Consider the following 15999-nt stretch of genomic DNA (forward strand, 5'->3'; position numbering starts at 1 on the left):
TTCATTTATTTAAGTAACTACAAATATTAGATAGGAAGAGTAAAAGAATTTATTCTCCTGTTTTTTGCATAGAAATTGCAGGGAAAAAAAATGCAACGCATGCGAGCACTCTTGGAATCAGCAGATTTAAAGAGGAAGGTTAAGGTAAGAACAGAAGCGGATCCAAAATTTTAAGCTTGTGGGTTCCCAATAATTGTTTAACCCTAAGTTTTTCTTGTTTCTCACTTATTTTGTTTCAAATTTGATTTGAAATATTGGAATTTGGGTAAAAAGTGATATTTTATTAGATGATTTCTTTTTCAGTTGACTTTGTTAATGTTTTATAAAAAAAAAAAAAGTGAAGTCCAATGCAAGGGTCCCTTCCTTGCCATCGAACCAGCAACACAGTTAGTTGTGGGTTCTCATCTGAAAATTTTTATACTCTTTCTATATTTTCCAATATAATTACAGGATCTACGATGACGGGAACCTACACCCGCTACTGTAGATCCGCCCCTGGGTAAGAATAGGGAGAAAAAGGAACGAAAAAAATAGTAGGGAAATTAGTGAATTGGAAAAGTAAGAGAAAGATGAACAGTAAAAGAAAAATGTAGAAGGAAAAATAATAAGAAAAAATTATATGACTTGAATGTAATTCAATATTTGTTGATTTAGTTTCTTTATTTCCATTTTATGTTTATTTTATTTAAAAATTGCGGATTTTTTTTTTTTTTTACTATAATTTAGACTAAAAGAAAAAGACCAAATGCCCATACACGCTTGCATGTGTATTAGAAGTTACAGCGAAATATTTTATTCTATGCAATAGAAATGGAACTGATTAGATGAAAATATTTTTTGGCCTATTGCTTAAGAATATATCATCTCTCATTTATTCGATGTTAAATTTGTTAAGCTTGATTTCTTTTATCATTTGGTATCAATCTTGATAATATAATTAAAATAATTGTTAATGTTGCCGTTGGAGAATAGAGAGATTATAACATTGATCGGAGAGCAAATATTATTTCTTTAATTAGAAATTTATTATTTTCTTTAACGACTGCCCAAAGCGCGGACAAATTCCCTATTTAATTATTAATACTCACATGTAGCAAACACTTCAATAATCTTTTCCCGTGCTAACGAAATAAAAATTCTTCAACATCATCAGATTAATAATAACATCCAGTCAACTCAATCGTAATTAACACGCACAGTTAGATTAAATTAATTAGATTACTTCAAGAAGAAAACGACCATATCATAATAAAATATAATTTAATATTATTTTCTCACAATCACTCCAATTCTAGCGAATTGGTAGTGTTTTTATTCTTTCACATACAAGACAACACACCATATTTTATTTATCATACATAAGAAACGAGAATTCTGAGAGCATTTGATGCTTCTTAGGTACACTTGTCGTCCTTATACCAGCAGAAGCAATAACGAGACACGATGCCTTTTCTAATGCACTCACCCTTAACGAAGTCGCCCCTATACTCTATTTTGCACCATTTGGCGCAATTCTTGCTATCCAAGCAAAAGCGGGTAGTATATACCTTGCTCCTGTTCCGGCAAGTCTTGTTCTTATTCGGGCAAGCGCCCTCAGCCGCTTGCATCTCTGCATGGAACAATAGTTTATTACAATATTTTCTGTTTGTTAAAGTCATTTATTGGAATTCAAATATATGAATTTCTTCTAAAAAAAAATAACTACCTATACCATGAAAGGATTACCACAGGTTAAACAATCAATGTGGAGTTAATTAATTTGTGATGGATCCTCACAAGTCTATTTAATATATTCAATTGTAATTTTTGGTCTAACTAAATGCAAATGGATGGTGAGTAATATTTATAGAAATCGATCAGAACTAGCTTTGGATGGAGGCGTAAATATCATTATTATTTTAAAATCTAATTTTTGGATATAAAATATATGTAAACATAGTATAATTCAGAACATTCACCAAGGGTGTGTTCGGTACGAAGGAAAACATTTTCCAATTTTCTCATATTCGTTTGGTCCAAAAATAAAAAAATAAAAATTCTTTAGGAAAACAAGTTCCTTAAAAATGGGGAAAATGATTTCCCTAATAAAAGTAGGGAAAACAAGTCCACAATGCATTCCACCAACCAAGCAACCCACCCCCAACCATTCCCACCACCCCACCCCCACTCCCCCAAAAAAATTAATTTTCTTTTGCAAAAAAAAAATTTGATTTTTTTTTTTTTTTTTTTTTGCATTACCCGCCCCTGCCTTCACCCCCAACCCCAACCACTCCCACCCCCCCCCCCACCCCAAATAAATTCATTTTGTTTTGGAAAAAAAGTTTTGATTTTTTTTTTTTGGTTTTTTGCACCACCCAACCCCACCCCCAACTACCAAACCCCAACCACTTCCGCAATCATGCACCACCCTACTCCCAACCACTCCCCATGCGGCACCCTCCCCCGCCCCCAAATTTCTTTTTTTTTTTTAAAAAAGGTTTTCTTTTTTGATTCTCTACACCCACCCACCCCCGCACGCACCCCCTATCCCTCCCCCCCCCCCCCCCCCCCCAAAATTTTCTACTTCCTATTTAATTTTACCTTTATTAAAAAATTATAAAAATCGAAAGTTTGCGTGGTTATTGGAGGGGTGGGTGGTATAAAAATCCGAAAAATGTAACTTTTAAAACTTTTTTTAAGAAATTTTTTTTGGGGGGGTGGGGAAGGGATGTGGTGGTTTAGAAAATCCAGAAAAGAAAATTTAAAACTTCAAAAGAAAAAATTGGTGGTGGTGGGGGGGGTGTGGAGGTTGGTGTGGTATGGATCCACGCGGGGGGGGGGGGGGATGTGGTGGTTTAGAAAATTCAAAAAATAAATTAAAAACTTCAAAAAAAAATTGGGGGTGGGGGGTGGGTGTGGGGGGGTTGGTGTGGTATGGGGTGGAGTTGTGGGGCTTGGGTGGGTATTTTCCTGAAAATATTTTCTGCCAACCAAATGAACATGAGAAAATAAGTAAAAAATTCACTTATTTTCCGCTACCCAAACGAACATGAGAAAATAAGTAGAAATTCACTATTTTCCAAGAACACATTTTTCAGGAAAATATTTTCCTCCATACCGAACACACCCAAAATGACAAACAAATTAAGAAGTACAAACCATTGGATGAAATGAGGAGGAAGCATAAGAGGAGAGCGAGAAAGGTTGTGTAGTTCACTAGTGTCTTTGCCATATTCCTATACTTTGGATATATTTTATGATCTTTCTATTTTCTTGAAGTGATTTGTGTGTGGAAACTATCAAGGGAAGACAGGTATTTATAGCAAGGCCTTGCAATTTATTTAATGGTTTAGCCAATTTTCCAATGAAACAGTTGTAGTAACTTCTTGTGTACTCAAAGAAGAACGATTAGTTTAACTTTAGAGCATATATTGGTGATGAAGAGGAATGAAGAAAAGAATATTATATAAGTAAAATATTTGGTTAAATTTTGACTAAATCAATCCTCGTATTTTCCTTTCTATAAAGAATGTGGAGCACTCCAGCATGGTCTTTGCTAAGCTTTAGAAGGTAGGAGAAAGAGTATACTTCTCATTGCACAAGAAACTAAGTTTGCATACTATATATCATAGATTACTAAAAGTGGAAAGGTTCTGAAGTCAAAGTTGAATTACCAAAATGTCCTTCAAAAGTTGAAAGATAATTTTATTCTTTACTTAAAAAATTATGTATATAATATTTTGTACTAAAATGTGAATGCATCTTATAATAAATAATAAAATAAATAGTAAAATATAAAGGACGAATTCAGTCATTACTATTAAAATCTGAAGAATGTGAAGAGTTAATTGCATTAAAAACAAATAAAAGACCATATTCATCTATTAAAACCAAACTTATACAAACAAAAATATAATGGGCCATCTTCCACGTACATATGACTTTAAATTTACATTTCAGTTTTCCCCTTAAATCTTCCAACGTTCCATTTCCACGTAGTAATAATTAACAACTATAAATTTGTTAATAATTAGTCATAATCATTTTCAGTTACACATTTTCTTTCATCTTTCACTGTACATGTTATATTTTTACATACTTTATTTTACTGTATAAAAGTGCACGGCAATTACCCAAGCACTGTATCATTTTTTCCCCCTAAAAGACTCATCGATTTTGCAACAACAGGTATACTTTTTGCCCTTTTCCTCTGTTACTATTTCTCTTTATTCAGTTATGTCTTCATCTCTATATGTGTGCATGGGTTACTGTGCTTGGAAATTTTTTTGTTTCATTTACCCTATTTCTTTGATCAACACAAATAATTTTTACTAAATAATTAGTAGTGTTGTCATGTGAATTTTTAAAAATACAAATGTTGATAAGTATATAATTTTTTCACCTTAAATTACGTGGGCAATAGAATTCTTCAGGTGAAAAGAAATGAAGAGGGATAGCTATGTTTAGATAGCTAGTGAGGATGGGTGAGGGAGATATTCCGAATTATCATGGTTCCGCTGCATCAGAAGGAGCAATTGTAAGGAATAATCATTTTAGAAGAATCATTTGGTTTTGTTCATTCAAGAAAAGGGATGTGCTAAGGCGCAATGGCTTTCACGCAGCTGTTGCGCCCTTGCTTCTTGCTTTCGAGCCGGAACTTGATGGGTGATGAAGTGGTCTGTGAAGGTGAAATAAGACTTGTGTTAACCTTTATGTGCTTATTTTTTGGCCTTCTTTTTCTATCTTCTCGAAATTTGATTAATTAACTTCTGTTTGATCATAATTAATATCACATATTGGTCTTTCAGATAATTATATTTGCTTTTAAATGATTATGAAGAGTTTCATATTTGAATCCTTCAATCTCTTCGAATGTAATATAGCATTATTCTAATACATTATAATTTACCCATTCGATTGCTTGTAGAGAGAAATAATCTCTCTCTCTCTCTTTTTTTTTTTTTTTTTTTTTTTTTTTTTTTTTTTAGTAAGTAAAATTTTTATTTACCAAGTGATATTTACAGAGCAGTGTCAAAAAGCTTGCAAGTCTGGACAGAGTCCCAACCCTGCATACGTATAGGACAGAGAGAAAGTCTTTTATTCAAATTATTAATTACTATCAATAAAATTGTTTCATTAAATTAACTTTTGAACTTATAGAAAAGTTTCACTAAAGTAACTTTTGAATTTTTTTTTGGACAATAAAGTCATCAAACTATGTCTTTGTTTTCAATAAAGTATATTAACCCATTTTTAGACATAAAGCCCCTTGACCCATATATAAATTATAAAACCCATTACCCAGGCACAATTTTTAGCTACTCCAAAATTTTTGTTCTAAGTTTTAATAATAAAATAGAAATATTCAAATCATATTTCAAGCTATAAGAATAAAACAATACAATCGTTCAAACTTTAAGTATGCTATAAGCTGATTTTCTTTGTTATATCAACATCTTTTGAACTATTTTAATATTTTTCTATTGTTCAAAGTCGGAAGTTAAATATTTTACTGAATAGAAGTGCTTGGACATAATTAAAACACATGAGACGTTATATAAATCCATGATGCATGTAATTATTATTTTCGATTTTATATATATATATATATATATATATATATATATATATATATATATATATATATATATATATATAGAGAGAGAGAGAGAGAGAGAGAGAGAGAGAGAGAGAGAGCGAGATTGGTTTATTGGTAGAATATTGAATAAGTTTTCTCAAGAAAAAAATCGTGTTGGATAATGACGTCGCAAAAATGAAAACACTTTTACAATTAGTTGTATATATATGCTTTCTAAAAATATAAATTTTTTACATTAATTGTAATCCACCTATTTATAAAACTTAAATAAAATCAAAATATTACAAGTTCACCTCCAAGAAAATAAAAATACTAAATATTTTCTTTTATTATTGAAAATTTTATATATCAGGGAGAATAATTTACAATCAGTTAAAAAACCTATAGTTAAGCTTTGTGCTCAGTTCTATTACCATTCAACTGTATCCTCTTATTGTCCATTGAGATATAATTTTGCAATATTTTGAAATTTTTATTCGAATTAATATTTCACAGTTTGAAAGTAAAATAGAAATATTCAAATGGGTTTTATAATTTAAAAATGAGTTAAGGGGTTTTTATGTCAAAAAACGAATGGTTTTACTTTTTTGGAAACATGGACATAGTTTGATGACCTTATTGTCCAAAAAAAATTCAAAAGTTACTTTAGGGGGACTTTCGTACAAGTTCAATGACCATTTGTGGAATTGACTTGCAATTATCATATTCCTCATTTTCAAATAGTTGTACTTTATTCTTTAATCTTTATTTTGGTTACTCGGGAAAATGTTTTTAATAATTTTAGCTGGTTATTCAAATTTAATCATGTATCAAAAAATTTAAAGGTTGCACGTGTCCAGAGACTATATATATATATATATATATATATATATATATATATATATATATATATATATATATATATCCGTATCAGCACTTCTATCAGAAAAGGAAATACATAACTATTTAAGTATAAATCAATTTTAGTACAAAACAAAAATACTTTTCAATAGTTGATACATATCAACTAAGCTAACAGACTAATATTTGAGTTTCCTTTCGATACGGACTAATTAATTGTTTATACTTATCTTTCGTTAACTTGAAACTGTTGACATCTTCTTTAGTATTCTATCAAATATTAAATATGTTTCATTTCCTTAATATCAGCTAGTAATTCATATGATCCATTTGAAGAATTTGTTTAATCCCGCTTTTATAATGTTTCTTCTGATTGTTGAAATATTTATTCTAATTGAACAGTCTTCTAATTTCAATCAACAAATTATCTTGAACTCTTAATAAAAGAAGTCAAAATGCATTGTTTATTTTTACCTTTAACTTCATACGACCTTATTGTTAGACAATGATGTATGAAGTTCAAAGTTATGTAAAGTTATTGTTTCATGTGCTGAAGGTAACTAGCCTATGGACACGTGCGTTGCACGTATATTCCATATCAATCAGTACAAACTTTTTAAAATAAATTTATTATATTGAAGCATCACCAAATTTAAATACAAAATGATTAGAAATTTTTGAAACATTAATGTTGAACTGTAAGATAATTAATTCATAACCATAGCAGAGATTAAGATACAATTATAAACATAATCTTGAGATTGAAGAAAGGATGCGTACTATTCATCTCCATTGATTCAGCAGCGGTAGTAATAGGTGGTTAAGCCTAAGACCAACTTCCACAATTCACTAGTTATCTCGACCAATGGGACGTCAACCACTATACGACATATTCAAGAATAGAATATGTTAGGATTTTTCTTGTAGCTAGGGAAAGGGGCGTTGACCTCAATTTATAGAGAGTGCCTACCTATCACAGACCAATAGTTATTGAGCCTAGCTTATCCCCACACATAATAATTTAACATAGGCCTTTTATTAATTCACCACTTGGGCAACATCACTATCTCTTCATGCTAAAACCAATTAATACAATTCCAAATTCCAGTATTCTCCCACCTAAATAATATATTAGTACTCCCTTTACTTTTAACTAGATTAAGTAGTAAGGACAATGGTTAGAGTGAGTATGAGGTAGGTGTCTCACATTTGAGTCTCGGTGCATCGTTAGCCATGCAGGATTAACAAAAATCTGTCTAATTTTTTTCACTGGCTCAATTGTAAGTAAAAGTCACTTATTTTGTCACGTATATATACTGGTTTACATGAGGTATTTAATAGGTACATTCAAAGTTACGTTGGAGTCTTCAACATGTACTGTCCTTAGTTGAGGTGTTAAAATACAAATTGAAGCAAAATTTAAGGGTCGTCTATGTATTTGGCCAATGAACAACTTTTTAGGTTAAATTAGGAAAAAAAAAAAAAAAAAAAAAAACTATGTCTGTCATTCTCATCCCGGGTATTTGGTGATTAGATATTCGAGCTCCTTTGGTTAAGGACTATTTAATTGTTTATACTCATCTTGTATTATGACATTGAAATTTTTGACTTCTTCCTTATGTATGACCAAACAATTAAAATAAACTCGATTTCCCAAATATCAGCTAGTAATTCACATGCTCCATTTGAAAATTTTGACTAATCCTACTATTATAATGTTTCTTCTGATTGTTGAAATTTTCTTTTGATTGAAAGAGTCTTTTGGTTTCAATCACCAATTACCTTCAATTTTTACTAAAAAAGTCAAAATGCCTAGATTGGCATTCTAAGCAATTATTTAATTTCACAAACAGTCACTACTGCATAAAATAGGACAAAACTTTAAAATGAAGATTCCAATTTACAGATACTTTTTGGAAATTAGGAGCTGCTGTATTCTAGTTGAAAAACAACACAAAAATAGGCACTAAAGGTCCACCTTTTAAACCTTGATTACAACTTTAAGTTGGAACAAATAATGTTTTGATCTAACTTTAATTCGATTACGGGGTCATCTGGTAAAGATTCCCCTATTACAATGATGTTATTTTACTCTTTTTAGGCTATGCTTTTTCTCTTATTTGAGCAGGATTTTCTATGCTAAATTTCATGTCTTAGTTGATCATTCATCTATTCTTATTAGTTTTACTATGTTTATTATTCTTATCGGGTCATTTGGTAACAGAGGTAAGGATAACAATATCTAGATGAAATTATTGCCATTATACGTTCAGCCTCGAATGAATGACAAGAGTGTCATCTATTTTTAATAATTCTTCAATTTTTAATATGCATAATTGGCAAAACAAAGTCTGTTCCATTATATTTAGAGAGCCTTTTTTTTTTTTTTTTTTTTTTTTTTTTTTTTTTTTAAATCTATTCAAAGGGCTGACATATGGTATTTTTCGAGTTGTTTACAAAAGCTTGTACTAGTATATAGATGTAGCTGTAAAGGTTGGAAACATTAAACATATCACGTAACTAAGACTGATTACTTTATCACTTGGTGTGACCTTTGGTTTTGGTACTCCAATATACACGACTTTAATTAAGTTATATACTCTTATACCGTCAATAATGTTTACACTACAATCACAATTTAGCTATTTGTGCAACCTAACTATTTCATGGAAGTAGATTCTGATGAATTGAAACCAATAATTTGCTGAAAGTACGAGATGAAGCGATATTGATGGTTGCTAATTCTAACTTTGATGTGTTAATTGATCATTCAGTTATTATTTTCATCTTTATTACAATTATTAGCTCTAGAGTTGGATCCCAAATTTGAAATTTACGGCTTCTTATAGCGATCTTAAGTTAATATTCAATAATAACTGAGCTCACGGTTAGATATTTAAAAATATTTAGTGAATTTTTGATACATATATAAAGTTTCGGTAAAAGTTATTGAGTTCACGCAGTAAAACCGGTAAGTACGTGGTAGAATTGCCCCTTTATTATCTTTAATGTATCAGGGATGATATAATAGATAAATACTTATCCGCACCAAATGCTTACATCTAACGAATTCAATTTACTATGATTAAGTGATTTAATGAATGTGAAAATATACATTAATTAACCTTAATTAAGTGATAATTATCTATGTAACCATAATTTAGTTACATGTCATGCCTTCATTATTTAGGTGTAAACACCTAATGCGTAACTGGCCAATACAGTCTATACCATTGTATATTCAGAGGGCGGATATTTGATATTTTTTGAATTACTATAGGTAAAAACATTAAACATAACATGTAACTAAACCTGATTATAATTTATCACACGGTGTGAGCTCTATACAGGACAAGGTAGGAGTGGTCTCTATGGAGGAAAAGATGAGGGAAGCGAGGTTGAGATGGTTTGGGAATGTGAGGAGGAGGTGCGCGGAGGCACCAATAAGAAGGTGTGAGAGGTTGGCTATATATAGCAGATTTTAATGCGGGAGAGGAAAGGGGCTAGTCTCCTCTTCTCGTCAGCTCCTTGTTTAGTAGTATTACCTAGTATGCACATAGTATCTTATTCTTCATTTTTCTTACTATTACTTGTTCCCTCATTTTCTTTGTTTACCTCGCCTTTTTGCTATAGTTATTTCTTTTCTTTCCTGCTCCGACTGCACTTCCTATGAGCCGAGGGTCTATCGGAAACAACCTCTCTATCCCATAAAGATAGGGGTAAGGTCTGCGTACATCCTATCTTCCACATATACCATTTGTGAAATTATACTGAATATGTTGTTGCTGCTGTTCGTGTGAGCTTTAGTTTTGCTACTCCACTTATACACAAGTTCATATACTGTGATAATGTAATTGTCATTGCAATTTAACTGGTTAAGTTTGTTAGTTTTTAGTACCTACCTGTTGGGTTTTGATGAATTGAAACCAATAATTTGGTCAAAGTACAAGTTCAATCTTTGCTGATACAGATTCTAACTTTTAGTTATGGGAGAATGACCAATATATACATAAGAATAAGGTATATTTACAAAATATGACGATACTTTTCAGTTTACAAAATATACCAATAGATTTCTTACAAAACATATACAAAAAATTTGTGTATGAAAATTGTATGAAATATGAATATCTCGCTCAAGGCTTAAAAATTTCGCTCAGAAGTTTTGCGTATGATAATTGTATGAAATATATATATATATATCTCGCTCAAGGCTTGGAATTCTCACATTTTTCATATATGAAAACTGTATAAAAAACAAAAATCTATGAAATATGTATATAATTGTATATATAAATTTTGTACAAAGTTCATGTTAGGTGTTGAAAATTTAATACAATTACAACAACATTATATACAAATTCAATACAACTTTGAATCTCGCTTCGAAATTCGAATGAAATTTAATGCAACAACAACAACATTGTATACAAGTTTCATACAATATTAATACAAAATTTAATACAAGTTTGAATCTCGCTAATCTCAATTTTGAGAATTCTTTATCCCTTGTTTCCTACTGGTCTTATTCCCTGTATGATCAGGAAGATGCAAATTGGTGGTGGAGTGGCTTATTCTGAAAAAGATCATTTGGTACTCTTAACATAAAGTGTGTCGTTTTCACACACAGAGAGATGGAGATAGATTGAGTAATATCATCAAAAAATTCTATTAGTCCTCATGAATATATATTCACGAACTGCTTTTTCCGAATCTGATGGAAGTGTGGAGCGAGAACCTAGATTGAATAACTTAGGACAGGTACAAAGTTTTGGTGGGTTTTGCCGTTGAAATTTGTAAACAAATATGGATGAATTATTATTAATATGGAGCATCGGCGAGCGACTTATTTTTTTCCAGATTTGTGATTGTGATAGAGAAGGGGAAGTGAAGGTCGGTTGTTTTTTTTTTTCCCCAGATCTGTACACATCGTATAGAGTGGGAGAAGGAAAGCGTGGGTTTTTTATTTTTCCAGATCCGTTATGTTTTGTAATTAAGTTGATATGTTTTGTAAATAAGGAAAAGTATACTTATGTTTTGTAATATAAAGTTTTAAGTAGTATTATTAGGTCATTTTCCCTTTAGTTATTGTATTACTCGTATTTACTGTTGGACTTTAAAGACTTCAAGTATTGGGCTTTAAAGATGAAATATGAATGGGAAAATAGTGGGACATAAAATTGGATGGAAATGAAACTTGAAAAGTCACTTTTTACAAGTGAAATTCGTCCCTCGTTGGAGGGAAATGAACTTCTTATGTGCTTATATATAGAATCATTTTCTTCTTTAAATCTTAAAGAGTTGAGGAAAAGGTGTCCTCTTGCGTTATTGTCCTTACAAAGCTTCAAATTTGAATTTGGTCAAATGATCTGATTGATTGATAATTGTTTTGGACTGAATTTATTTTTATTTTCATTATTTCCTGATATTCTTAACGCAATATTTAATTTAAAATTCGCAGAATAATTATTTCCCAATGGTCATTTACGAATTGAAAATCGCAACCAAACAAACCCTTCTTTCCGAACAAGTACCTTTGCATTTGTTAGTTGGCATAAAATATTCAGAGGCTTCATCTCATTTCACATACTGATATAACAAAATTACTCTTTGCAAGTAAACCTTATTTATCCTCTCTTCTATGCATTGTTTTAAAAGTAAATGTTATGTGATTTACTGCCCTTTGTTGAGTTCGCCGAAGTTTTGCAATTTCCATTGCTAGTATTGCATAATAAAGTTTCGTTCTATCGTGGGAGTAATTAATCCAAACATTAGACAATTGTGAGGATTAAATTTCTTAAGAAAACACAATTTTCTGGGTGCTCGAAACTAAAACGTTTTCTATTTTTAGGTATATATAATTTCAATACAGGGATAACACCTGCTTCAGTCATTTTTTCGGATATAAATGAAATTGAAATTCTTCAACATCATAAATGAACGACAACATCCAGTCACCTCAATCAAAATGACCACGAACAATTTATTTTTATTAATACTTACTTGGCATATACGGTACTGACCTGAAGAAGCAAACATACAATATCATAATACAAACATAACTTAGTCACGTTCACTTCAATTCTAGCGAATTGGTAGTGTTTTTATTCTTTCAGATACATGACAACACATTATTTTTTATTTATCATACATAAGAAACGAGAATTCTGAGAGCATTTGATGCTTCTTAGGTGCAGTCGCTCTTGTACCAGCAGAAGCAATAACGAGACAAGAAGCCTTTTCTAATGCACTCACCCTTAATGTAGTCGTCTCTATACTCTATTTTGCACCATTTGGCGCAAGTCTTGCTAAACAAGCAAGTGTTGGTAGCATATACCCTGCTCCTGGCCCGGGAAGTTTTGCCCTCAGCCGATTGCATCTCTGCGTGAAACAACAGCTTATTTCAATTTTTCCTTTTTGTTAAAGTCATTTATTGGAATACAAATATATGAATTTCTTATCGAAAAATTAACTACCTATACCATGAAAAGATTACGACAGGTTAACAATCAATATGGAATTGATGAATTTGTGATGGATCCTCACAATTCTACTTAATATTCAATTGTAAGTTTTGGTCTAAATAGATGCAAATGGATGGTGAGTAATAGTTATAGAAATCGCCAGAACTAGCTTTGGATGGAGAAATATCATTATTATTTTAAAATCTTATTTTGGATATTGAATATATACAAACGTAGTATATATTCAGAATATTCACAAAATGACAAACAAATTAAGAATTACAAACCAATGGATGAGATGAGGAGGAAGCATAAGAGGAGAGCAAGGAAGGTTGTGTAGCTCACTAGTGACTTTGCCATATTCCTATACTTTGAATGTAATTTATGATCTTTCTATTTTCTTGAAGTGATTTGTGTGTGGAAACTGTCAAGCGAAGACATGTATTTATAGCAAGGCCTTGTAATTTATTTAATGGTTTAGTCTAATTTTCCAATGAAACAGCTGTAGTAACTTCTTGTTTATTCAAAGAAGTACAATTAGTTTAACTTTAGAGTATATATCGGTGATAAAGAAGAATGAAGAAAAGAATATTATATAAGTAAAATATTTGGTTAAATTTTGACTAAATCAATCCTCGTTTTTTCCTTTCTACAAAGATTGTGGAGCACTCCAGCATGGTCTTTGCTAAGCTTTAGAAGGGAGGAGAAAGAGTATACTTCTCATTGCACAAGAAACTAAGTTTGCATACTAATACTACATAGTATGATCTGTCAGCACCTCTACCAGAAAATACATAACTATTTAAATATAAAGCAATGTTATTACCAAAACAAAAAATACTTTTGAATAATTGTCAATCAGCTAATAGACTAATATTTGAGCTCCTTTGGATAAGGACTAATAATTGTTTATACTTATCTTTCATTACCTGAAACTGTTGACATCTTCTTTAGTATTCTATGATCAAATATTAAATATGTTTCATTTCCTTAATATCAGCTAGTAATTCACATGATCCATTGGAAGAATTTGATTAAACCCGCTATTATAATGTTTCCTCTTATTGTAGAAATGTTTATTCTGATTGAACATTTTTCTAGTTTCAATAAACACATTACCTTGAATTCTTAACAAAAGAAGTCAAAATGCATTGTTTAGTTTTACCTTGAACTTCATACGACCTTGTTGTTAGACAATGATGTATCAAGTTCAAAGATATGTAAAGTTATCGTTTCATGTGCTTCACATTACTAGTCTCTGGACACGTGCATTGCACGTGTATTTCATATTAACCAGTACAAACTTTTTAAAATAAATTTATTATATTGAAGCATACATGTGTATGACGAGTAACATGAAATTTAAATGAAAAATGATTAGAAATTTTTAAACCTGTAAAGTTGAACAACTACACTTAGTTAAGTACAATATGTGATGAGATTAATTTTAGTGGTATTAGATCCAACCTCCAAACATACAATATGATTGTATCTCACTTATTACTTTTCTATAGACGATGTTCTTGATGTATAGTTCATTCCATTATGATGTTTTGGTTGCTCTGTCGTGACTAAAACTTTTAGTATTCGTGTAATTTCTAATTCACAATATGTGTGAGCATTGGGCGCATTAGTCCATCTGAACTGTTAAATATTAGGCTTAAGTTACTAAAACGCCCCTGAACTTGACACGTTTTGCAACTTCAGTCCCCAAACTATTGATGGACTTCAAGACACCCCTAAACTTGGCTAAATGGGTTTTATTACACCCCTGAGCTCACGACCCGAAGTGAGTGTAGTCACCGCGGGTCCAATTTCGTAAAATAAGGCTTATGTGGCCTCCACGTGTAAAATATTAATGCCACATGGCATTTTCATCCTATGTGTCCTCCACATAGATAAATTGTTTTGAAAAAAAATGTAAAACTGATTTTTTTTATATAAAAAATCCGGAACAACGAAATATTTATTTTAAATCTGGAAAATTTGATTTAAAAAAAAAAAACTGAAAAACTACAGTTTTAATTAAAATATCTGTAAAAAATGGACTTGATATTTTTTTAAAAGTGTCCTAAAACATTCAGATTTTCATGATTCTTTTAAGACACTTCTTTAAAAAAAGAACTGGAAAAACTGATTTTTTTTTTTTTAAATGTAGAAAACCCATTTTTTAAAAAAAAAAAATAATCCCGGAAAATTAGATAAGTTTTTAAATCTAGAAAAAAATTATCAGTATTCCACTTTATTCTTAAAAAATCAGTATCCCAGATTTTAAAAAAGTCCAGGTTTTTAATCAAAAATTCAATTTTTCAGATTCTTTTTTAGAAAAATGGGTTTATTTAGTTTTTCAGATTTTAAAAAGTCCATGTTTTTTATTTTTTTAAAAAAAATCCAGATTTTTCTTAAAAAAATAACGGGTTTCGCAGTTTTTAAGATTTAAAAAGTTCCAGATTTTTTAATAAAAAATCCAGTCCAGATTTATTTTTAAAAAATGGGTTTTCCACATTTTAAAAAAAAATATTTTTTCTAATTTTAAAAATTTATACTTTTTTATGAATTTTCCAAAATTGATTTTTTTTTATATATAAAAAGAAAAGCTGACGTGGCACCTCTCACGTGCCTGTTGGCGTGTGACTACACTTGTTGTGCCACGTGGCAGCTCGGGGATGAATTAAAACCCATTTTACCAAGTTTAGGGGTGTCTTGAAGTGCAGCAATAGTTTGGGGACTAAAGTTGCAATTCGTGCCAAGTTTGGGGGCGTTTTAGGCACTTAAGCCTAAATATTTCATGTATGTCAAGACAACAAAATAATAATAGCATAAACTAAAATTCAATAATATTCCTTCAGAAATACAAATGTGATATGAAGATGTTTTCTAAAGCATCAAAATCACTAATTAGAATAAAAATAAATTTACACACACATTCTCCTTTCCAACAGATTATATTAGAATGCAAGAGTACATCAATTATCCATGACTTTTCTTACCAAATTTTCATAGATTCGCAACCAAAAAAAAGATATATTCAAGGACACCAACAACACTTACAAAATTTTCATAGATTAACAGTTGACTCTTCTACTATTTGCATGACATTAGTAATGATTACTATAA

The 15999-nt window shown here is 30.6% G+C and overlaps 1 long non-coding RNA gene across 1 annotated transcript; it reads right to left on the reverse strand.

The window, feature by feature from the left end:
* Window positions 1–12387: 12387 nt before the first annotated feature.
* Window positions 12388–13378, reverse strand: LOC132040101 (uncharacterized). Its single transcript, XR_009410559.1, has 2 exons — window positions 13170–13378; window positions 12388–12799 (listed from the first exon to the last, which is right to left on the reverse strand). It is a non-coding gene; the product is annotated as an uncharacterized LOC132040101 (long non-coding RNA).
* Window positions 13379–15999: the final 2621 nt, after the last annotated feature.

The sequence above is a fragment of the Lycium ferocissimum genome, chromosome 12, assembly GCF_029784015.1.
Source record: "Lycium ferocissimum isolate CSIRO_LF1 chromosome 12, AGI_CSIRO_Lferr_CH_V1, whole genome shotgun sequence".
NCBI classification, from domain to species: Eukaryota; Viridiplantae; Streptophyta; class Magnoliopsida; order Solanales; family Solanaceae; genus Lycium; species Lycium ferocissimum.